General features: G+C 55.4%; 1 long non-coding RNA gene across 6 annotated transcripts; it reads right to left on the bottom strand.

The window, feature by feature from the left end:
* Positions 1 to 210: 210 nt before the first annotated feature.
* LOC125155362 (uncharacterized) lies at positions 211 to 22,373 on the bottom strand. Of its 6 annotated transcripts, none has more exons than XR_007148173.1 (3): positions 20,783 to 22,373; positions 14,477 to 18,806; positions 211 to 4,632 (listed from the first exon to the last, which is right to left on the bottom strand). It is a non-coding gene; the product is annotated as an uncharacterized LOC125155362 (long non-coding RNA). The 6 variants fall into 6 exon arrangements; XR_007148172.1 differs by having other exon boundaries at positions 211 to 15,909; positions 18,730 to 18,806; XR_007148174.1 differs by having other exon boundaries at positions 211 to 14,629; positions 18,730 to 18,806.
* Between the last annotated feature and the right edge of the window lie 733 nt (positions 22,374 to 23,106).

Here is a 23,106-nt window from a genome sequence, read left to right as displayed (position 1 = left end):
TTCCGTGATCTTTTCTCTCATTTTATTTCTTGGCTCACAGGACCTCATTCTTATCTTAACGGGCTTCGTTTTTAACGTGTGTCTGCCGTAACCTCCTCCAGTTCTTTAGGAAGTAGGTAAGTCTGCATAGCAAGTTAACATTTGCAGGACCCCACTTCTCACGGCATTACGAACAGAGAATGATCAGATGAAAAACAAAGACATGATTGATTGAAGAGAGTAAAATATTTATTCAGGTCAAGATGCATGAATAGACTCTTAACAGAAAGAGAATTCAACAGCAGCCATTTACAGAATACACAGCACTGCCACATTTTAGCAAACTGCACCCCAGGACATCAGATAGGTTACAGCGATTTGTTTTTAAAACTGCATTCAATTCTCTCTTACCTCCGCAATAAGGTATCATTAATGCAGTGAAAGAAGTTAGTGAAAAAAGCGTGATCGTCCTTCCCCACGCTCTGCCCATCCGTCTTCCGGGAGACCACGTCTTCCAGGAGAACAGAGGCTGTTGCTCACCAGACTTGGCGTGAGGTTTCGAGGCTGCTGCTTTTCCCCCTACATCATAACCGATTTCAAATGGTGCTAGACAAAAACAGACTCTGAACACCAGGAGAAATCGGTCAGCCTGTGTAAGAGATGGGTCCGGTGGTGCTCCCGGGGGTCCGGCACTTGACCGTGCAGGTGGCAAGTCTGATTCCAGCCGCACTGCAAGTGCAGCTGGGTGTCCCGGGGCCTCTAGGAGCGGGTGCAACGCCGATGGGGATGGAACCGTCCTCCAGGCACACAGCCTCACCCCTCCCCCGCTACAATCGAGTACGGAGGAGCCGGCATCGCCTGGTCCCCGCGGTCAGAGGCCCTACAGACAGGTGAGCGCCCGGTGGTGCTCCCAGGTGCTACAACCAGGCATCACCTCGGCCCCTGCTCCAGCTCGGAGTTTCTTTGAAACACAAACACCCTCCCCGCACGGCCGCCCCTCCACAGCCCGCAACGGACATACGCTGCGGCGCACTTTTCCTTTTCAAGTTCTTCCTCTCTTGGACCGGCTCAGGCGGCAGAAGGAGGGGCTCTGTCCCACCAGCGAGAGCTCCTCTGCAGGTGGCCCTTTGCTGCGCCGCAATTCTTACTCCTAAAACACTGATTTCAAATGGTGCTAGATACAAAGATGGAAAAATCTAAGCCACCATGTGAAACCAGCTTCCAGAAGAAGAGGATCTCATTGAAGAAAGAAGGAAGACACAACCGGAAGACCCAGGTGCTGCCCTGTCTTCTTGCAGTTCCACTTGGGGCGGGACATCGCGGTCCGTGAGAGAGGCACAGAGCGGACCTAGCCAGGGATGCTCAAGGAATGTGAAAGTCGCGGCTGACTCGTCACACAGACAGTAGCAATACAAAACTCATGGAGCCTAGTTGACCCTGGACAACCAGTCCTAACAGTTTATTACACATGCGATGGAGGGAAGTATCCCAGAGCTATTATGAGAATGCGTTAACGTTTTCATTAGCATCGCCCCCTGCTCTCGAAAACATTTCACAGCACGCAGTGTCTTCTGATACTATGTCACGTCATCAGGAAACAAGCGTCCTATCTGCCTAGGAGGTTCGAGCCAGGTGAGTTTCACCTGCTCGGGGGCAACTCCTGATGCGCCCTATTCAGGAAGAGCCTGGGGTCCACCTTCCCAGCCTCAAGTAAGGGTCAGAACATTAGCAATCTTTGTTTAACCTCTGCTGTGACACACACACACAAATGTCGTGTCCTGAAGCGGTGTTAAGTAGATAATCCTCTAACACAAGGACCGAGTTTTGTGTTGTTTTCAAAAATGTGTCTGAAAATAAGATTTGCATCCTGTGTTCAAATTAGATTTCCCATCTCCTAAATGTGTCGGGTTTTTTGTTTGTTTGTTTGCTTTTGTTTTGGTCATCGGAAGCTGAGAAAACAGGTCTGTATCTCCCGGGATGCCACAACTAAGGAAAGAGGAGACAGAGTAGAATCTGGATCTTTCGGGCTGTCTACCAGCTCTGAAGGCTTCCAGATCCAGGCCTGTATTTATTGTGGCTCCCGGAAATAACAGCATGTGCCGCTGCAGGCAGGAGAAGGAAATAAAATTTGAACACTGAGGTGTGCTTTGTAATTGGGTCGGTCTTGTGAAGCAAATAGTATTCCCGTGCCTGCAGGAGAAATTGCTCCTTCATGCAGTTCGGTGACTCGCCACAGTCACGTGACTACTACGTGGTAGAGAGACCCCAAGTCTAACTCCAGAGTCTGTGTTCCTGCCCCTCTGTCCACTGCACCTGCTCCACGGCTGGTCTATCATCTCATTCTGTTCTTGAACTCAATTGTGAGCAAGGGTGGGGTGGGGGGAGTCCTAGGCAAGGTTTCTGCATGGCCGTGGATGTGACTGACTGCACAACACGTTTAACCTGGTGGAGATGGGAGCCCAGCTGGTCCCGTGAGGGGCCCGGTGCCCCCAGCTGGCTCGCCCACTCCTCCTGCCCCTCTGGAGCCTCTGTGCTCTCCTAGAGCGTAGCTGCGGTTGGGGGAGGCGTTGGAGATGAACCACCAGCAATGGCTGTGCTGGACTCTGGATTCTGACCCCAGCACTGGGCTCCGAGCCCAGGGGCTCTGCGAGGCCCCAGCCACTGAGGGAGGAGCTGGGCAGCGGCTCTGACACAGGGCACCTGCAGTCAACAGCTGGGCCCCGCGACACAGGTTAACTTCCAGGGTTTTAAGGTCAGGAAGTAAGTGGTAAATGAGAGTCATTTCTGTGGGGTCCTATAAAACGAGGGGGTTGGAGATCTACCTTTGCTACTTCTCAGCTTTTTTGCTTTTTACTCCAGCCGAACTCTTCCTCCTTAGTAACCCCCGACAGCCAGTATCCACAAAACCTTTCCCAAGGTATTGTCACACAGGTGTCTTTCAGTGATCCAGACAGCCTCCTTCCTCCCCTAGCAGGCCTCTGCGTACACCATTCCCTCTTTCTGGAACATTCTCTGTCGTCCACTCTCCCAGGGCTACCACCCCATCAACCCTCTCCCAGGTGACGCAGGTCGCCTGAAGCTTTCCCCAGGTGAGCCAGGTGTTGGGTTACGCCCTCTCACAGCACCTAGTTCTTGTCCTTCAGGACGCACGTACGTCACGTGGTCATCAGGGGGATTCATTACAGTCTCTCCCGCTACCCAGGAAGCATCGGCCCTGAGTTCAGAGGGGGAGTGGCAACCGTTACTGAGGGAACTGAGGGCCATGAACCGGGGTCTGGGCCCCCAGACCGAGGTCTACAACACTCAGTTCTCTGGAGGAAGAGAGAAATCATTCACAACACATGAACATAAACACCGTAAGACAAGAAAAGGCGGGGCGTGCGGGGGTGGGGGTGGGGGTAAGTAATCCTAGTATCAACACCTTCTGCCCTCCCAACCCCACTGAACAGGAGTCTGCTCGGGTCTCAGCCCTCCCAGGGGAACCAGGCTTTTCTGGCAAAAGTCCATCGAGCAAGGATGCACTTACCTGAAGCTAGCTGGTGTTTCTGTTCCCTTGTTAGACGGGGCCAGGTGGTCTAACGGGGGCTGGAGGCCCCAGCCTGCTAGGGCTCTGGTGTCAAAGGCGGACGGTGTGATCGTCCCAGCCTGGCCCAACAGTCCCACGCACACGGGCCAGTGGGAAGAGTCTGGTGCGCTGTCGGGGAAGGGAAACCGCCCAGCCAGAGAGCTGGGTACGCCATCACGCAGGGAGAAGGTCTGGGAAGCACGGTGCAGCCTCCGTCCATTTCTGTGCAGACGTTCTATTTGGAGGGTTTTCCACCCCCTCATGCCTAGACACTCCTCTGCCCGGGCAGCGACCGAGGGTGGAGGAAAGGTCACCACACAGTGAATCAGAACACAGGGGCTTTAATTCCTGCGCGGCCCAGACTTGAGAACGGGGGACCCGCACCTCCCTGGAATGGGCCCCAGCTTTTCCAAAACGAGGGAGGGCTCATGCAGACCAGTCTCCGTGCATTCAAATGCTTGAGGGCTGGGGTGGGAAAGAGGACAGAGAGGCAGAGACCTCGTGCAGCAGAAGTCCAGTGACCTGGAGAGGCTGTGTTTTGTCTAAAAGCATGTCTGAATCGGACACGTTAAACAAACAAACAAACAAAAACAACGAAAACTCTGTAAGTCAAACAAAAACATCTGAGGGTTAAAGATGATTCATGGGCCATCGGTTTAAAGGGCAGTCTGGAGACTGCAAAGAGAGCTTCTGCTGCGTTCTAGAAATGATGCCGTCTGTGCCTTTTAAAGTCCTAAAAATCCTATGCCAGGCATGGGGTCCAAAAAATAACACGGGATGAAAACGGGAAGGAGAGGAACCCCGGTTTATGAGACCTATAAGCAAACCCGCGGAACGGACAGACACGCACCCCCAGGAACCGAAGGCCGCCAGCTCGTTCAGTGTGTTCAGCCACCACCATGTGTTCAAATCCAGAATGCTGGGAAGGTTCCTGGGAGGCGTCTTCTGCCTCCCTCCCGACCAGGCTGGGTGCTGAGTCACGGCTACTTACACGACTGACGCAAGCTCCAGCCGGCGCGGGGGAGGGGTGCCGGAAGCAGAGCCCAGATCAGGTCTTCCTGCTACCCGGGATGCTGGTTTCCAGGCTCCTGGCATCGAAGAAGAGTCATCTTGGTGAGAGAGAGGGGCCTGGGGAAGACCCTTTTGAAAATGAGGAAGGTTCTGCACTCCACACGGTCCTTGCCCATTGTATGCGTGAGCCGAGAGGCCCGGCCCAGCTTCCTGTCACTCAGCTCCAGGCCAGACCCAGTGTCCTGGACATTTTGTCTTGAGCTGTCAGGGTGGGGGCCTGTTGCCAACTAGCCGTGGTTAATGAATCAGAGGAAAGGGTGATAAAATGTGTATGGGTATGTGCACGGGGGGCAAGGGAGGAGGGAATGGAGGGTGAGGGAGGCAGGAAACATGGAGCTGGCTCTTTTCCTGGCAGCTTGGCCCCCAAAAGGAGGGTGGGGCATCCAGGGATCCCTACATGTCCCAGACCCGGCATCCCGAAGTGAGAATAACATGCTCTAGACCCACTGAGCCCCTCAAATGTCTGTGGAGGTAACAGGGCAGGAGGTCACAGCCTTCTCATGTCACATGGGCCCCACATCAGCAATGCCGGTTTTCCCTAGGGCCGGGGTACCGCGGCCTGAGTTCCCAGGCAGCTGCTTTCCACCCGGTTCGGTTCTCTGTCCCTGCCTCAACACCAGAGAAGACCCGCATCTGGAAATCCTCCAGATTCAGTACAGGCCCAGGCTCGGGATGGCTGGTCGGCTGGCTGGGAGGATGGGATGCCTTGGGGTGCCGTGGGGCGTGGGGGGGGCAGCAGGGGACAGTGGGGAGCGCAGAGAAGGAGGAGCGATGGAATGAAGGGGGGGGGCCCCCACACTTCCCCAGAGAGAGGCTTCGCTCAGGCAGAGCAGGAGGACGGGCACTGCCCTGAACTGCTTCCCACGAGAGGAAAGCGAGCACGCCTACAGTCCATTACACAAACACAATGCCCACCACACGGTTCACGGGTCCAAACAACCTCAGGCCAAAGGCAGACCACCGCTGCTTCTCACTCTCCCGTCCCAAATCATGTGCTCCACGCAGTGCAGGTGGGCGTGGCAGCGAAACTTCGGTCTCAGGTGAAATCCACTCAGAAGGCTGGGGGGCGATGCCCCAGCGCCCAGCTTGCCTGCTCCCCAGGCAGAGCTGGGTCACCCCGAGCAGCAGACACGGTACCCCACCAGGCACCCGCTGCCAGGACCCTGTGCCTGCTTGCTGCGGGGAGCAAGTCTCTGTCCCCTGAGCCCCTCTGGAGGCTCCAGGGCTCCATAGCTCAGCCCGGCTCCCTCTGGAGGGAGAGCAGGCCACCTGTACGAGTCTGACGGCCTCCTGGGAGCATGGCCTCCAGCAGACACCGGGTAGTGGGACAGACCCACTAACCTCCAAGCGGAGGTTCTCCCGGTAGCTGGGCACACCCCTGGTGGGGCACGTGGACTGGGGCACACCTCGCACCGTGGCTCCACATCTCTAGCTGGGGGCAGGAAAGGGACGCAGAGGGTATGTCCAGAGTCCAAAGCCAACTTGGAACACCTTCCTTGCCTGCTTCCCCTGCAGCCGGCCGGCTGGCCGGTGGCTGTACCTAGGCCAGCCCTGTTCTGTTATCGGGCCTCGGGCCTGGAACAGAGAGTGGTGGGAGGAGGCAGGAGGAGGCAGGATGAGGAGGGAGGGAGGCTGGCGGGGGAGGGGTGGGGGAGGAAGTTTCACAGTCTGGCGCACTCGCATCAGATCAGAGAGAGGGGAACACGTACAACTTCCCCTTTCCAGGCGCTTCTCTGCCCCTGCTTTTGTTTCGGTTCCTTCCCCTCTGGACTGGGGATGGCTGGGCTGGTGGGCTGGGTGGGGGCAGGCGCCCAGGTACCCGGCCAACTGGGCCCTCGCCCGGCTCCGTCCCGGGCCTGGCAGGCTCCCTCGGCCGTTACCCGGCATGCCCTTCTCCTTGTCAGGGAGGCCTCACCCTCTTGTTTTCAAAGTTTTATAACAGTATTGTTTGTTGTCCAGCAGATTAAATTCTTTTGGAGGCTGGAGGGTGGAGGCGGGGGTGTTGAGGGAGAGAGAGAGGAGGGAGAAGACAGAGGGAGAGAAAATACAAACAACTTCCATTGGGGCCAAAAGATTAAATGAGTTCCTTTTGGAACACAGAGTTCACCTGTCTTGGAGAGAGGCCCGTGGCCAGGAGCGTCTGTCCCCTTCCCGTCTGTCCCCGTCCCTCTCTGTCGCCCTCACCTAAGCAGGGTGACAGGTGTTCTTGGACTTTCAAAGCCACTACTCAGGGTTCAAGCTAAAAAGAAGAAACTGCTAATAATGTTAGGGGTGGGGGATTCATGCCTGAGCAACCCCTTCCCAAACAGGGGGCATGGCACGGGGTCTGGCTGGTTCCCACAGACACCCTTGATTCCCGTCTCCTCAGGGCTCCACATGCCCTACTCCAGAACAAGGTAGAGAAGAGGATTCTGTGGGCAGTGCAAGGATGGCTCCCCTCTGCAGTGAGCCTCTGGCCTGTTCACATTTTAAATAAAAGCAATACATTCAATGATGTCGGAGACACTGGAAAGAACAGCACCCCAAGGAAGTCGTAACACGAATGCGTGGACAAATATTCACGTACGCCTAAGGAATGCATGGGAGTGGAAAACAGGAAAGAAAGGAGACAGAAAATCAATATAAAATGAGCATGATCTTACAGACAGGAGGGCCCAGCGAAAGGTCCCCAGCCTGTCAGGCCTTTTGATGCTAAAGCTGCAGACTTAAACACAAAATGATGTATGATTCTCCACACGAAATCAACCCTCATTTAGGCATTAACTGGTTCATGTCAGACTCTGGCGTTACCAGTAAATAGTATGTCCATCTGAATACACATGTGTGCCCGTGGGCCTGCCCTGAGATACTCCTTTTCCTTGTCCTACCTTCTTCCCAGCAAACCATGTCTGTCCCTGCCCTTGGCCTTCCCACCAAACTCATTCACATCTCTAGTGCCTATCAAAGGGCCCTAGGCTGGGGGGGGGGGGGTGGTCAGCAAGGGTGGGGAGTGGCAGTGGTACAAAGACAGGATTAGAGCCACTCAGGGCTCTTTCCTGGCAGCGATGAGGGACAACATGGCTTTCTCCTTTTTTTATTTGCAAATAATATCAATGCTGTTCGGGTCAGTTCTGGGAATTCTCTCTGCACGAGGGAACAAGGTTAGAGCTCCAGGCCCGATGCTCGTGGGGCCCACCAAGGTTAGGCTTGCCTCCACGGCAGAAAGAAAAGATGTGCAACCTGCTCTGGGTCCCGGTACCCGAAGTTCACGCTGTTCCAGGGAGAGCCTCACAGTCCCACACGCTCAGGACCCGAGGGACCTCGACAGGGACATCCAGTCCCTCTTCTGAGATAAAGAAGCTCTGTGTCTCTTTGGGAGCCCTCAGCGAAGAGGCCGCCACAGCCCTCCCTGAAGGCTGGCCTAGATCGCCTCCCAGCTACAGGTCCTGCCATCCTCCTTCCCATCCTCCAGGAGAACAGAAAGATCTGGGTGTGGTGTGACACATCTTCACACAAAAGTTATCAAAAGCCTTCGCTCCAGCAAAACAATTCTTCTATGGATTCCCCATGGCAGGGCTTCTCTAGGAGCCAAGCCTGCATCCGGGGAACACGAACGGACAGACATATGCGTGCTGCCACGCTGTCCGACCCCGATCCTTCAAGAAACGTGCCCGAGGTGAGCCCAAACCATCACGAGTGAAGGGTGCCATAAACAAAGACAAGCACTTCTCTCTCCCTTCATACAGGCTCGCTCTGGGTCTCTCTGAATAAAGGCCACTCAGAGGGCCACGCGGCCCAGAAGGCACAGTCCAGGCTGTGCCTCGACCCTCCTCATAAAGAGTGGGCTTACGCCCAGTATCCAGGGAACACTGATGCCCAGGCGTTCTCTGATCCACCTTCCCCTCTGTGGGTAAGGCCTACTTTTTCAACTCTATCAGAAAGCAACGTTCAGAGCTGAAGCCACTGGTTCCACCAGCTTATAGTATACATTGGCCAATCCTTCCAGCAGGTGCTGTACGTTCATTAGCCAGCAAACAGATAACGTATACACGATGCACACGCTGGGCAGAAAGCTCTGGGCATACCTTATAAATCTACTGGAAAAAAAATGCCCCACAATGGGGCTTCATTTCTAAGTGAGCCACTTGGCAGAAACAGGGCTACATGCACATGCCTGAAGTGCCCGACAGATGTGTCGCAACGGTCTAAAGCGCCGTATATTCCAGAAGCTTCCAAACGTAGGGAGTCTCACCAGAGACACATGGTGAATGGCTGGCTTCCTGGTCAAAGAGGGCAAGCCAGGTTTCATAAGAACTCCTCGTAAGAGAAGTTGAAACAATCCAAGAACAGGAGAACCTGGGCGGAGGCTCCCTTCCCCATTCGATGCGTAGAAAAGAAACCTGCAACCTACAGAGATCAAGTTGGCTACCCAAGATGCACTCCCCATCCCTGCCCTGCCCCCCTGCTCAGCTAAAGAGCACAACTGAAACCAAGGAAATGACATCTGGAGTCGGAGGGCCTGGGGGCGGGGGTGGGGGGGGGTGGGGGTGTGCGGTGACCCAAATTAAGCAGGTACAAGAAACCGGACCTCAGCAGGGCTGTCTGAGGCTGAGCTTGAACACCCACGGGGATCCCACCGCCGACCCTCACAGGGCTGCGTGAGGACCAAGCGAGCCAGCGAATCTGAAAAGAGCTGCAAAAACAACACACGGTGCGCATAAGACGTCGGTCACGGATCAGTTCGGCTCCTGCCTGAATCCTGGCCCAAATCCCTGTTTGCCACCCCACCCTGGTGGGGAAGGGGGCGGGCTCACAGCTACAAGTCCCAGCGTAAGTGTCCAGTAAAGCAGCACACGGATCGTGTCTTGAAGGCATATTGCTAATTTGAAAAACCCTGCATTCCATTCTGCGGCCCGCGCAGCATGTGCCCGCAGCCCCAGGGGCTCCTACCCACGCAGCCTTGGAGAAGCGGGGGACGTCGGGGACAGAGGCCGCCATGTCCCCGGGCTGGCCTTTCACAACAGCCCACGAGGGTCTGGGGCCTTGAGCTTCCCTGCATGTGTTTTACTTTTGCTACCTTTAAAACAGTGACTCAAGATTGAAAAGCTAAAATGGAACCAAGTGGCTCAGAGATATTTTTGTTTTTGTTTTTTGTTTTTTTTCTCTTGTCTTTTTTTTTTTTTTTTTTTTTTTTTTTTTTTTTTAAATAGAAGGGCTTAAACAACCACATGAGAAAAAAATGGCTAAATATAAAGGAAGACTTCCTGACAGCAAGGGGCACAGACCCTGAACAGACGTCTCAGGGAAGGCCCAGGACACGGGACCGGTAGTCCCGTGTTCCCTCGAGGATTCAGGGCCACAAAGGACAGAGCGTCTTCCCTAGAGCACGGTGGCATCTCAGGTCAGCCCCTGTGGCACAGCAAAGACCCCAGCGGCTCCCACACTGCCCAGCTCCAGACAGGCCCCTTGGTGGGAGCCAGAGGTCACAACCCCTGTCACTTGGGTGACCTTCCTGAGACACCTTCACGCAATCTCCGGCCCCTTCCCGCTCGCTCCTGAAGAGTTCCTGGAAAACTGTCTCCACCCACCTGCCCTAATTGATGGTGACAGCATCCCTGCAGAAAACAGGACTGTAGCTGTTCTCAGATCCTTCAAGGCCCCTCCCCTCTCCTGTAAGTCAGGCCTGCTTGTTCCCGACCTGAGTTTCTGCCTAAGAAACACCTCCGAGAACACCCAGGTAGCCCCCATGTCAGAGTCGGCAGGCACCTCCCAAAAGATTCTGGTTCAGCCCCCTCATCTTAGAAATAATGAAAGTGAGTCCCAAAAGGGTAAAGTGAGTAAGATTTTACCACGGGATCCTGGGCCAGAACACGGGACTGTGGAGACTTCTATACCACGCCACAGAACGCCCCCTTTCCCGGAGTTCCCACAACCACACCCCAAGACCCACACGGCACCTTCGTGCAACATCTGCCCCCTGGCAGCAGGTGGCAGTCTCCGAGGTTCAAGTGGGGCAGACTTCGACCACGGGGCCAGGGAGGGAAGAATCACGTGGCCTGACTCACCATAAGCTTCTACCCTGTAAACAACTCCTGAGCCCTGGAGCCGCACACGCTGGAGACATCCCCTCCCCCATCTCCAGCCACCAACTTGCCTCAACCTCTTTTGGACACAAAACTTGTCCAAGCATCTGGCACAAGGTGACTTCTCCTCCTTCTCCCGCCCCCTGACCCGTCCCTATCGCGATAATCTTGGAACCGCGGGTTCTGCCAGGAGAGCCTGAGCTGAGTTCTGTCTCCTGCAGGCACATATTTTACTGGTGACTTGGCGAAGACTTAACCCGAGCGCTCCCCTGTCGGTGTGGACGAGAGAGGGGCACCGTGACGAGGCAGAGAGGCGCCAGCTGCCACCTGGTGAGGGGGGGAGACGTTAGGCCAAGAGCAGCCATGGCTAACGGAAAAACCTTCCTTTGCCGGTGACCAACGGCTTGACGTCTACTGCCACCTTGATCCCTGACTCACTGCACGTTCTTGTAAGCTTTGGGGACCTTGGGGGGTTTTTCCAGCTCTTAGGAAAAGAGAGGCATTAGCAACTCTATCAACTTGAACTCTGGGGGCTCCATCAATATGGCTTCCCCAGGTGGTCGAGATCCTTCAGTCTCTCAAATTCCCTCCCCGACCAACATTGGGATCGCTGCTTCTTATGGGTGGGTGTCCCCCTTTGTGTATCTGCATACTTTATATAGTTCCTAATTCCTTTTTTATTATCGTGAACGACCTCTCCCTACACCAGAAAGTACATCCCAGGAGAGCAGAAACTTGGTTTTGTAGAGTTCTGCGTCCCCAGCTCCTAGCACATGCCCCGCCACGAAGCAGAGACTGGGCGCACACTTGTGGCGTGGGTGTATCTGCCATGCTCAGCCCTGCCTGTTCAGGGACACCAGAAACTAGCTGTCTCTGCCTTGCCCCCCTCCCCCCGAAAGGGATATGGCATGGCTATGGCCAGTGGCTGCCACGTCCCCCTAGGCACCTGGCCTTTCACACCGGTTTCCGTCAGATCTCCCTGCTGCCTGATCTCTGATGGTCTTAGCTCCCAAAGATGTCTGACTTCCACCCAAGAGGGTGAAGAAAAAGCACAGGCTTTGGAATCCAAAGTGCCGGGGTTTAAAGCTCAACAATCCCACTTGCCAAGTATGTGACCTTGGTTCAGTGAATTACTACGCACGGCTTCCTTATCTGTTGAAGGGAAGTAATACCTACTTCATGCGGTTGCTCTGAGGATGAAATCAGACCAGCAAAGACAGACGCTTAGCGAAAGTCAGTTTCCCTTTCCTGGGACCCTCTGCCGGGACCAAGAGTCCCGATGCCCATCTCATAGCCTCACGCCTCATGACAGACCCTGACCCGGGCTCCACGCACACACGGGCCCATTCCAGGCTGCAGCGGGCACCGCTGGTTGAACGCCGGACGCATCCTCCCACCCCACCCCCGCTGCCCTGATCCTGTGGTCAGACGATGCGCGACCTCGTCCCCACGTGCCTCGCTCCATCCCCGTGCCCCTGCTCCTTCCTGCCCAGGCCCGACACTATCGCATCAGGCTGTGCACGGGCCTTGGGGCCTGGAGGTTTTCTCTGGCTTCACCAGCTCACGAGCAGCCTCCTGTGAAAGGAGCCGGCAAGGAATCAAACCCAGCCCAGGCCTTCTTCACAGACACTCCAAGGCCCAGAAAAGCAACGCAAAAGGAGGGCCTCCCACAGACAGCCTGCTAGTGGAAAGGGCAGTATCTCTTTCATATCTCACAGGGAGGCAACGTGCCCAAAACAGTGACCAGCACGAGGTACACATCCTCGCTAAAGCTGTGGCTGCAGCCTCGGAGGCCCTCGTGCCAGGGGACAGAGCCAAGATATGCATTAAACAATTCACGGCCCCGACCGGCTCAGGATTCAGTGGAACAGAGAAGGTGCTGACCAATCAGGTCCCCCGGCGGGGCCCCTCCCCAGCGCCTCCTGGCCAGGCCACACCACCGCAGCTCCGGCACCACCAGCCCTGTTAACCTCTGCTGGACCCCGGGTGGAGAGGCCCCACTCTGCCTCCTGGCTCCCAGAGCACAGGGGTTCAAAGGTTGAGAACCGAGTGCCAGATATGCCCGGTCCCCCTCTCAGGGGACGCCAACCGTGGTGCTAGCTTGGCTGGGGACACGTAATGCCCGTGTCATGGCTGCAGAAGCCAGCCCGGTAAGCAGGGAGCAAGGAAGCAGATGACGAACAAAATGAGGAAAATCAACGGGGAAGCACCCACCCCAAGTCTGGAAACGCCAGAGGCCCCGCAGACAACTGCGTCACAAGGAGCAAAATCAACTTTCCCTCCGCTTCCCACTCTGATCTTCCCAGTCCAGCCAAGGGCAGGGCAGAGCTGTGAATGGGAGCAGCGGCCACCCTGAGCCAGGCCCAGGACCACACCACACCATATGGGGGCAGAGGCTCCTGAGCGTGGCCAGCGGCTCCATCTGGCTCCGGCCCGGCAGCCTGCACTGGCCAGACTCTAGCCGACACATCTTGAGGGACTTGGCCGGCTCCTCCTCGTCTCCCCAGCTGCACCAAAGCTGATCTCTCCTCTTTATTCGTGTTCCAGGTCCAACACCCCCAGCCATCCCTCCCCACGTTACTGCTGGAGGGGCTGAGACTTGTCAAATTCCTTCAGGGAAGAGAAGAGTCGGGTGTCTCTTCCCAACAGCCTCGGATTCCTCACTCGGGGAGGACCTCAGGCTGCTCACAGCCAGCTCAGCCTCCGGTCAGATGGGGAGGAGAGAAGATAAAACACTGATGGGCAGAATTCACCGGTCCTTCCTGGCCCGCGGTGGGAAGGGGGTGGGGAGAGCAGAGGTGGGATCCCACAGGTGCCTCCAGATATCAGCCAAGTGTACGGTACAATTACCGGGGACCATCCCTTTTATCTTGAGACCCCAGACAAATCCGCTGTCGGCTAATTCCAACCTGACCCTGCTCGCCCAGAACATTGCAGGAATGCATTCAATAGGAGATTTCCTGGTAGGCAGCGTGGCAAGCGACTACGGTCTGCTTTCTGAACTGTCTCTAGAATGCGACAGGCCTCCCCAGTTCTGCAGTCCCAACATCATTTTTAATCACCGTTGCTATTACTGTGACCAGCATCAAGTGAGGCAGAGAAAAAACACTTGTACGTCAACAGCCTGGAGATGCTTTGCAATGGTTTACCAGGCCAGGAAATTTTTTTTTTTTTTTTTTTTTTAAGGTGAAGGCAATGAGGGCCTAGAAGAAGAGAGTGATTTACTCAAAACAAAAAACAAAAAAAACCCCAAAACAAGCCCCATGACACACGCAAGTGGAGAAAGAGCCCTGAAGTCTACTGCCCAGCCCATAGTCTAAGCTCCAGGCTACGGCTGCAGACGCAAGCCCCAAGGTGTCCAGAGTCAGAGTGAACATCCACTGGGATACACAAGCAAGGGCACACCCAAGTCCCAGGCAGACTCCCTGCCCCCAACCGGGCTCAAACCCAGAATCTCATGCTGGATGTTGGGGGCCAAGGAGAGTTCCCGGCCAGTCACTGTGGGAGGCCCAACTGCTCTGCTGACTGCCACACCCAGAAACGCGTCCCTGCCATCTCCCACATCCCGGCAGCCGGATCACTGTGGCTGGCCCTTCCCCCAAGTCCTTGCTGGTTACTAACCCCATTCACAGAAAAGCCAGGAGTAGGAGAATGGAAAGAAGAGAGCATTGTTTGGGAGATTGTGAATGGAGACGTTTGAGGATTCCCCACTGACTAAGGAAAACGGTCTCCATGAGAAGGGAAGGGGGCTGGGAGGTGGGGGGGTGGGGCCGGAAGCGTCAGCCCACACCTGACTTACCTGAGAGGCTGGGAAGGGGTTAAATCCCATTTTCTTGTTGCATCTGGGTTCCAATAAGCAGCTTGGCGACGATTCACTGACAAGACCGGAACCTGTCACATCAGTCAGCACTCGGGGTCGCGGAACCACAGAAAATCGGTGGCTCGACAGCACCTATGGGAGGGAGGAGGCAAATATCCAGCCTGCTCTGCCCCGTACCACCCAGCACGAAACGCTCAGTCACCACCCAATTCCTCCAGAGGACGGCTGACTAAAGCCAGATTTCCAGAAACCCCAAACTGGTGGTGGGGGGGGGGGAGGGGGCGGTGGTGAGGGCAGCGAGCAGACACAGCTCCCGGATGCCCGTAGCCCAGTCTGCCGTCACACACCCGAAAGAGAATCAAAGGAAGGAGGAGGAAGAGGTAGAGGAGGGCAGGGAAGACAGGAGATCCAAAAGAAGCTCAAGAGGTCAGAAGACCTCCTTGGGCAAAGAAGGCAAACAGGAAACCAAGAAGACATGCGGGAGGCTGGTGGGCGCCATAGGCCACATCGCACACCATCAAGAACCTCCTGGCCCTCATCCCAATCAGACCTTCCGATCTCGCAGCATCTGAAACAGGGAAAAGGGAAGAAAGCTTGGCAGCCCTGAAGCAGACACAGCCGCGCGCGCGTGCACACACACACACACACACACACACACACACACGCACACACACACACAGCCCTTCCTGGAACGAAAGACCCCTTGGAGAAGGCTCACACTCTCTAGGTTCCGGTTCCCTGGGAGAAGGGCTCCTCTCCCGCAGGGGAGGGCAGACATGTCCGATAAGAATTGCTTAGCACAATGCTATATATAGTCTAGGTTCCTAGCGGCCTAGAGATTTGGAGCTAGAACTTGGCAGAGAACCATGCTAGATGCTGGCAAGGACCGTCCTCCCCCAGCCAGCCAGCCGAGAGCCTCACCTCCCCGCTGGGGGCAGTGAGGGCAAGCAGGGCCCTTCCCGTCGGCCCATTAATAACACCGCACTGAGGGACATGGGCTTTAGGCTCCGCTTTAGGGAAAATCGACTTCTCCTGAATGTGAGGGCGACGTGCGGGGGCTGGACACTGGGATCTAGCCTCTCTGCAGCTCTCCAGCCGCACCAGAAAATCCAATCTCTGCTGGAGGATCAGGGGCAGGGGTGCGCGGGGAAAGGAGAAGTCACGGCAGCTGGGTGGGTTCAATGAACATCTATCGCTTCCGATGTGTGACGGAAAACCAGAATGCAGACGAATACTTAGCTGCAGAAAGCCAGGCCGCCAGGCATCTCCTTTTTTTGTTCCAAATAAATGCAAACGGGCCATTCTATTAGGCGGTATGATGGCTGTCTTCTGCACACCAGCTCTGTCCCCAGCTTAGCCTGAGTCTCCAAGAGGCCGTCACCGACTCATGGAGCTCAACTCCTCTGAGTTCTCTGTGGGGAAGAAGTGAAAGGAAGCCAGGTAGGCTCAGCTCTTGGGGCCAGCCAGCCAAGCAATGAATTCTGCAAGCCCCAATCAGGGTTCCATCTGGGGCTAATATGTGGCCCCGGGACCATGGTCTTCAGCTGCTGCTCACTATCCAATGATAGCAACAAGACAAGGCTGTGCCCCTTGTCCTGGAGAAAAGTCCAGTCCCCGTGGGCACAGGGTCTCATCAAAGAGGAACTACCACCTCCTTCGGAAAACAAACCTGAGGGACAGCAGAGCTCTCTGAAGTACAGAATCTGAGCCCTCGTCATATGCGCAGCTTCTGGACAAAGAGACACAAAGGATCTAACATCCACATATATACGATTTTTTTTTAGGTCAAGTTGCTCTCTATTCAGGCTCAAAATGACATGACACAAAGGGGCTGGGGCTGCCTTTGCATTCTGGGCCAGGGACAGCCGGCTCTCGTCCTTTGCCCTGCGTACCTCTCCACTGTGACCTCCACCAGGTCTTCCTGCTCCCTCTGGCTCCCAAGGCCCCAAAGCCACTCCTTGCAGAGATCCCAAATGAGTCACACTGGGAGGTCCTTGGGGAGCGGAGGAGGTGCTCGGCGACAAATGTCAGTGCTAAGCATCATCTATGGGAAAGCAGGAGACTGAAAAATGGCCTAAGGGGTACATAGGCAGGGTGGTCCCGGGCCAGGCCGTCCTCAATTCCCCACCCACAAGTTATTTGCTCCTCTGTCCCCAGACAGGGCCGAGGGAGACAGAGGAGAGAAGGGAAGCCAGATGCTGAGGATAGTGGTTTGCCTGAGATTCAGTGGCAATGGAGGCCCAGGCCTCTCTTGCTCCCAAGAAGGCATGGCTGGCCATGGTTGGGCGGGGCCGGGCGGGCGGGGCGGGGGGGAATGTCACGCGCCCTTAGCGCAATGCTGCAGATTCAAGAAAAGTCTAGAACCCTGAGCCGCCATGATGACGCACACACACACACACACAAAGGTCAAGGACTCAAGGCCCACTATTTCACCTAAGAAGGAATTGAGGACGATGAAAGGGGAGAAGGTAAGTTTGACTCGGGACAATAAGGAAAGGGGAGGCTGAAGTAGGCTGTGCCAGAGCTGGCCTTCGGCTTGAGGCCGGTGACGTGGACCCACCATCTTCTGGTGGGTGACACCGTCTGCTGGTGTGATGCCAGCAGAGGTCACCTGAGACGCCACGTCCCCACCATGGGCTCTTGCTTCCGGGGCCCCGGAATGCCAGTGATCACTAAGGACTCCCAGGCCCACCCTACCCGAGACGGGCTCACCCTCCATCTATGACAATGAGCCATGGTGAGAAATCCCGGAGGGTTTTCTGGCCCTGAGAAGATGTCTCTTGTTTGGGACGGGTGAGAGGAGCTTGTAAAATGACCGTTTGCCAAGCTTATCTAATAACACAAGCAGCTGCATTTTCTTTTTGGTTTCTGAAACTGAAGGGTCCACAGACCCCTGTTGGGTTACCTGGCCTTGTCTCCCCACCCCCGATGTCCAGAAGTGCTCTCCTCTGCCAAGCCCTTCCTGAAAATGAACCCAGCCTAAGGGTCGGCTCTGAGCCCCGATAAGCTGTTTTTGCTGCTTTCATGTTGACAGAACGTCCTGGCCATTCGGCTGAGTGCCCCATCTCCCAGCTCCCGACACACTGAGTCATCATCCAAAGAGGAAAAACACAACAAAGCAGCCGTCACCAGGGTCCCCATTGCCGTCGGCTGACGACTCATGGGCTGTCGTCACTCTCTGCTCTGCAGCCCCGGAATCGGTGACGAGGGGCTTCAGGGTGCCCAACTCCCCTCCCACGGGATGCAGCAGCGTCAGGAAGCAGGCAGCCACTGCTGCGATTCGATTCGGAAAGAGGGGAAGCTAACCTGGCGTCACGAGGCTCCCAGGAAGGATCACTGGTTAACCCTCACGCTGCCACCACCCACCCTGACCTCACGGCTCTGCTCCCACAGCGTTTTCCCGATGCAGAAGTTAAGGGGGTCTTTACTCCAGGTCAGGGAAAAGCACTTCCTCGCAGGCTTCAGGTGTGCAATGCCCGGTCACCTCCTCCCCTGCCTCTGGTATCACTGAAGGCAGGCAAGCTCCTTTCCCCCCATTCCTTCTCCAGCCACCTGCTATGTACTCTTCTTAAGTCCCCGATAAAACAGCTGGGCAGGGGAAAGGGAGGTGCACCACTTTCTGTCGGGAGCCTGTTGGCTTGGCAATATATTAGGCATTTCACTGTAGATTACAGTGGCTCCATGTCACTGACTGAGGTCACTAAGCCTCAGAAAAACCACCTAACAAGATGAGGCAGGGTCAAGATCCAAGTGCAATGGTCCTGCTCCCTGCCTTGTCCGATCTCCACTGATCCTGGGTTCTGGAGCTCACTCTGCTCCGAAGGTACTACAACCATCCCACCTCCACCTTCTCTTCCAGGAGGAAGGTAAGTAGGATAACTGAGGTTTGTTAATCCAACAAAATTTCAGCTACAAAAAAAAAAAAAAAAAAAAAAAGAAAGAAAAAAAAGCCATCATCTTGAGTGAACCTGACCGCAAAGGAAGAGGAGAAAGTTAACGAGGTAGCAGGGTCCAGGGGAGCGTGGAACAGCTACGAGACCCAGACCTCGGGCGCAGGAAGAGCGGCCACCCAAACTCCCATATGGCATTAGAGGTGTATGAAATTCCTTAAACAGACACATTCTGGGGATCTACCTTGTAAGAGCCACGTGGCAGACACTGAGAACTGAGAGGTAAAGAAGGAGGCAAAGGTTTGGGGAAACAGGGGTTCTAATCATGATCAGAACACTTACCAGTCACGGGACTCTCCTCGGAGGGTTGTGGAAAGCAGTAAATGAAAGAAGGTCCATGGAACAGCCTGACGTGGCACCTGGCGAACAGAAGGCACCAAATAGGTTAAGTGTCTTCCTTCCTTGACTCTCAGCGCCTTGCAGCTCATCATCTCGTAGGTGACCCAAGACTTCTACACAAAGAGCCGTAAGGCCACCAAAGTAGCACACGAGAGGGACAAAGTGTACGAGAGCTTGGCCGGAGGGAGCAAGGAGAGGTTACGAGGACTGCTGCCTGTGAAGGTGATCGGGAAGGTCCAAGGAGGACGGTGGGGCTGCCGCAGGTGGGTGCGGTGGAGCCAAGGAGGCATGGAAAATACCAGTAGGGAAAACCGAGAGATAGGAAAAGCAAGAAAAAGTAAGTTGCCTGGCTTTGTTGGAATACGTGGTCCACCTGGGGAAACGCAGAAGAGTAAGACTGCAGAGGAGAGCTAAGGCTAGTTACAGACAGTGCTCAGCACTGTGCCAAAGGGAAGGAATTGTACTCTCGAAATGATGAGAAACCATTTTAAACCTCTAAGCAAGAAAAGACAAGATGGCCGCTGCACGCAGAAAGGCCTGGAAAGGAGAGGGATGGGCAGCAGGGAGCCTCACCGGAGGACTACAGCTGGAACCATGGCACTGGCAGGGGGCATGACGAGGAGCAGAAAAGAAAAACAATGAGAAGGGAGGGCCATCGAACAAATCCTCAAAGCTGCCTTGGACCCCACCCCCTTGTCCCCATAGAGAAACTGCCGGAGACAGAGCCTATTTGGGGAACACAAACCACAGGTCCGACACGTCTGAGATGAGCAGCCAGGTCTCTGCCTTCAGTCGCCCCCTCCACACACACACCCCCCCAAAAAAAACTCAGCTTCTGCCCTGGACTGCTTTAAGCCTCAGGCCAACGAGGGCATGGAGACCCAGGGCTTGTGTTAGCAATGCCCACCCTCTGGCCAAGCCGGGGCCCCAGGTGGTGGAACCCCCACCCAAGACTGTGTCCGAGGGTGGGACTGGGCGGTCCTGCCCCTGGGGCCACCTTCACTGCGGCAGCCACCACTGGGCCCGCCTCTGCTGCGCTTCTGCCCCCCCTCCCCTCCTCCGTCACAGCCCCCGCCCCCCGCCCACTCTGCGGAACTGGCACAGCAGGACCAGAAAAACCAACGCCACCATGTCAGAGACCAGCAGAAATGCCTCCAAAATGGCAGCCTTAGGATAAAAGGAGTCAAAAACACTATCAACCCACCCAAGGAAAGGGAAGCCAGTGACAAGGGGAGTGAACTGTCAACCACCTCCCAACTGGGCCCCCGACACACACCCTTCCTCACTCTTAGAATCGTCATGTCTTTCCCTTCAGAAACTTCCTCTCAAAACCCAGAAAGCATAAGAAGGAAAGAACGGACGTCACACCCCATGCCCCCGAGAGGTCCTGGGGGCCATGGGTGACACAGGGCATTGAGAAGGACATTCTGCGTTCCACCTCCCAAGGGGGACAGCAGCCCACTTCTGTCTTCAAACCCAACTCCCATCACTGACTGGACGAGGGCTAACCCTCCGAGGGAGCCAAGTCTTCCCCGGCTCCCCAACCAGACCCTCCCCAGCTCCATGGGCCCTGGGGAGCCAGGAGGCAGGGTTGCAAAGAAAGGCCGAGAAGGCACAGCCGTGCCTCCGTTATGTAAGAAGAAGGGCGGTGCTGTCCTAGGCCAGCGACCCAGGGCGCATTGCGCTCCCGGATGCGCAGTCATGGGCGGGGGCCACTGCGCAAGGTGCAGGGCTCTGAAACCCCCTCCCCACAAACGTGAGACCTGCAACACGGACTCGATGGGGAGCCGGGACCCTGATTTTTCCAAGTCTCCCTCCCCCAACCACAGGCGAACAGCCTGCTGCCCTAGTTTTGCTCTCACTCTCCTCACTCCCCAGAATGACAAACCTTCCTAACCTGGGACCTCCAAACCTCTTGCGGCCCAGTGGCTCTCCCGGAAATCCCACCAAATACGCAGTTTCTGAGCAACATCCTGGGGTCAGTCCCCATCCTCACCTTTCCAAGACCAAGGAGCAGCAGCTTCCAGAAGGCAGGTCTTTCCCACACTGGGCTCAGCTCTGGACAGCCCCGTCAATGCAAATCTCTCGTCCCCAGGGAGCAGCCCAGAGGCAGCAGGAAGCCCATGGTGGTGGCAGTGTCAGCAGCAGCAGATCTGTCCTACCTTGCCCCGTGCGTTTCCAGGGGAGCCAAGAATTATTGTGCCGCAACACCGAGGTGTGGCTGATTGGAAAATTCCCTTTTCCGACACCAAACTAAAGGACAAATACTTCCTTCCAGTTTGGTCAACCCTCTGCGCACCCATCTCTCCAACCCTTCCTACTCCAAAAAAAAAAAAAAAAAAGTTTGGGGAACCCGGAGCTCCTCTTCCTCTGAGTGCTTGAAATAAAAAAGGCATAGGAAGAGGCTTCACCTGGTCAGTCAAAAGCAGGCACAGACACAGGAGCATACGCACACCCCTAAACAGATTTTAGAAAGCTGCTGGGCTTCTCCCCCCCTCCCCTTTAAGCAAGTGAAATGCAAATTCAGATTTGATACCCTGCCCTCAGCCAATCAAAAAAAGGTTTTCACCTGCCATTGGCCCACCCACCAATCAGAGGAAATGTCTGGAGTGAGAGCCCTCCCCTGGCCAATGGAAGGCCAGCTCAGTCACTTAGTTAATGATGCAGCAGTACAAGGAAGGCCATCACATGTGAACTGGAAGGGTGCCAACATGGAGACACAGAGAGCGCAAGGTAAACAACTTTCCAACGCCAAAAGGATGACATTTAATCTCTAAATGCTAGCTTCCCTTCTCAGCTCATCCCTAACCCCTCTCAGCTGGCCCTACAGATGCCGGGAGCCTCACTACCTGTCCCCCTTGGAGCTCCTAACAAGATGCAACAGTGACTGCGTCACCATTCCCCACTTTTCCCAACTACGCAGTGACAAACCTACCAGCTTTACCCCACTTCTCCCAACCCACGCCCCATCCTGCCCACCGGCTCCCCACCAGCCCAGCTGCCCCGAGGCTGAACATTTCAATAAGGCAACCCCTGGAAAGCTATGGCTCTCCACCTTCCTCCCAGCACCTCTCCTCCTCACTTCCTACCTGCCACCTAAGAACGACGTGGATGGACAGACTGACGCGGATACCCAAACAACCTGGAAAACCAGTCTGTCTGTCTGTTCAAAAGAAGGAAACGGGGGCAAAGGCTGGTAGGTCAGGTGGGACGCTGGGGACAGCTTGCTCCTCTAGCCTCTACCCCGGTCAGGCTTGAGCAGCTGACACTAAAAGAAAAGAAAATTAAAGTGGAAAAAAAAAAAAACACACACACAAAAAACCTCTCTCAGAGAAAAAATAGCAAAAAAGCGAGAAAGAAGGTGAGAAAGACAGAGCACCCACATACGCAGAGACATCGCCCCCGATCCCAGCAGATACGTACGTGGGGGAAGAAGGGGGTTACGCCATCAAGTCCTGAAGCCCGTCGGACCACCCATCGTCGCCTGCGCAGACCCAAATCTCGGTCTTGGCCGTAGGGTGCCGCAGTCCCGAATGTTCCAGAAATTGGTCCCGTTAAACCTTCCACCATCGCCCCGCAACCTCTTGCTCCCACCCCTGCCCCCCCACCACCACCCACCTCCCCCCCGCGGGAACCGCCCGTGCCACCTTGTGTGTCATCTCCTTAGCCCGGGCTACCCAGAGGCCTCTAGCCCCCGACAGATTTCTGAACGCTTGGCAAGTGAGCTGGCAGAACCTGGTGCCCGGTGTTGCTATGACTTGTTTCTTGATTTCTCTCTCTCTCTCTGCTGCAGCACGGCTGTTGCTAGCAGACCTATCGACGGAGCGCTCTCTCTCTCTCTCGCTCTCTCTCTCGCTCTCTCTCTCTCTCCCCTCTCTCTCTCTCTGAGCTCTGTGACGCAGATCTAAATTCTCCAGTCTGCTCCTTGTGTTGCAAGAGCAGAACTGCAGCTCTTCCCCTGGAGAGCCGGAGGGCAATGCCAAGGCTGGTCAAACAAGGCAAAAAAAAAAAAAAAAAAAGTTGGGCCTACACTCTGCTCCCTGGCCACACTTTTGAGCCCTTTTTTTTTTTTTTTTTTTTTTTTTTTTTTTTTTTTTTACCCCTCACACCTCACTGCTCTGGGGCATAGAGGGCCTGGTCCCTGCAGGCTCACGCCTTCCCTGCCGGCTTCCCAGCCACCAGACTAGCTTAACTCTTTGAGTGACAGCACCCGGAACCCAGACAGGGCCGTCCCATGCTAAACGTTGCCTCATCTCTTCTTGAATCCTGTGAACTTCTCCCACACAGGAGAATAAAATGGTCTTCACCCTGACACCACTG

Source organism: Prionailurus viverrinus, chromosome F1 (genome assembly GCF_022837055.1).
Source record: "Prionailurus viverrinus isolate Anna chromosome F1, UM_Priviv_1.0, whole genome shotgun sequence".
NCBI classification, from domain to species: domain Eukaryota; kingdom Metazoa; phylum Chordata; class Mammalia; order Carnivora; family Felidae; genus Prionailurus; species Prionailurus viverrinus.
Note: the sequence above shows the minus strand (reverse complement) of the source record. Positions and strands in the feature narration are given on the sequence as shown.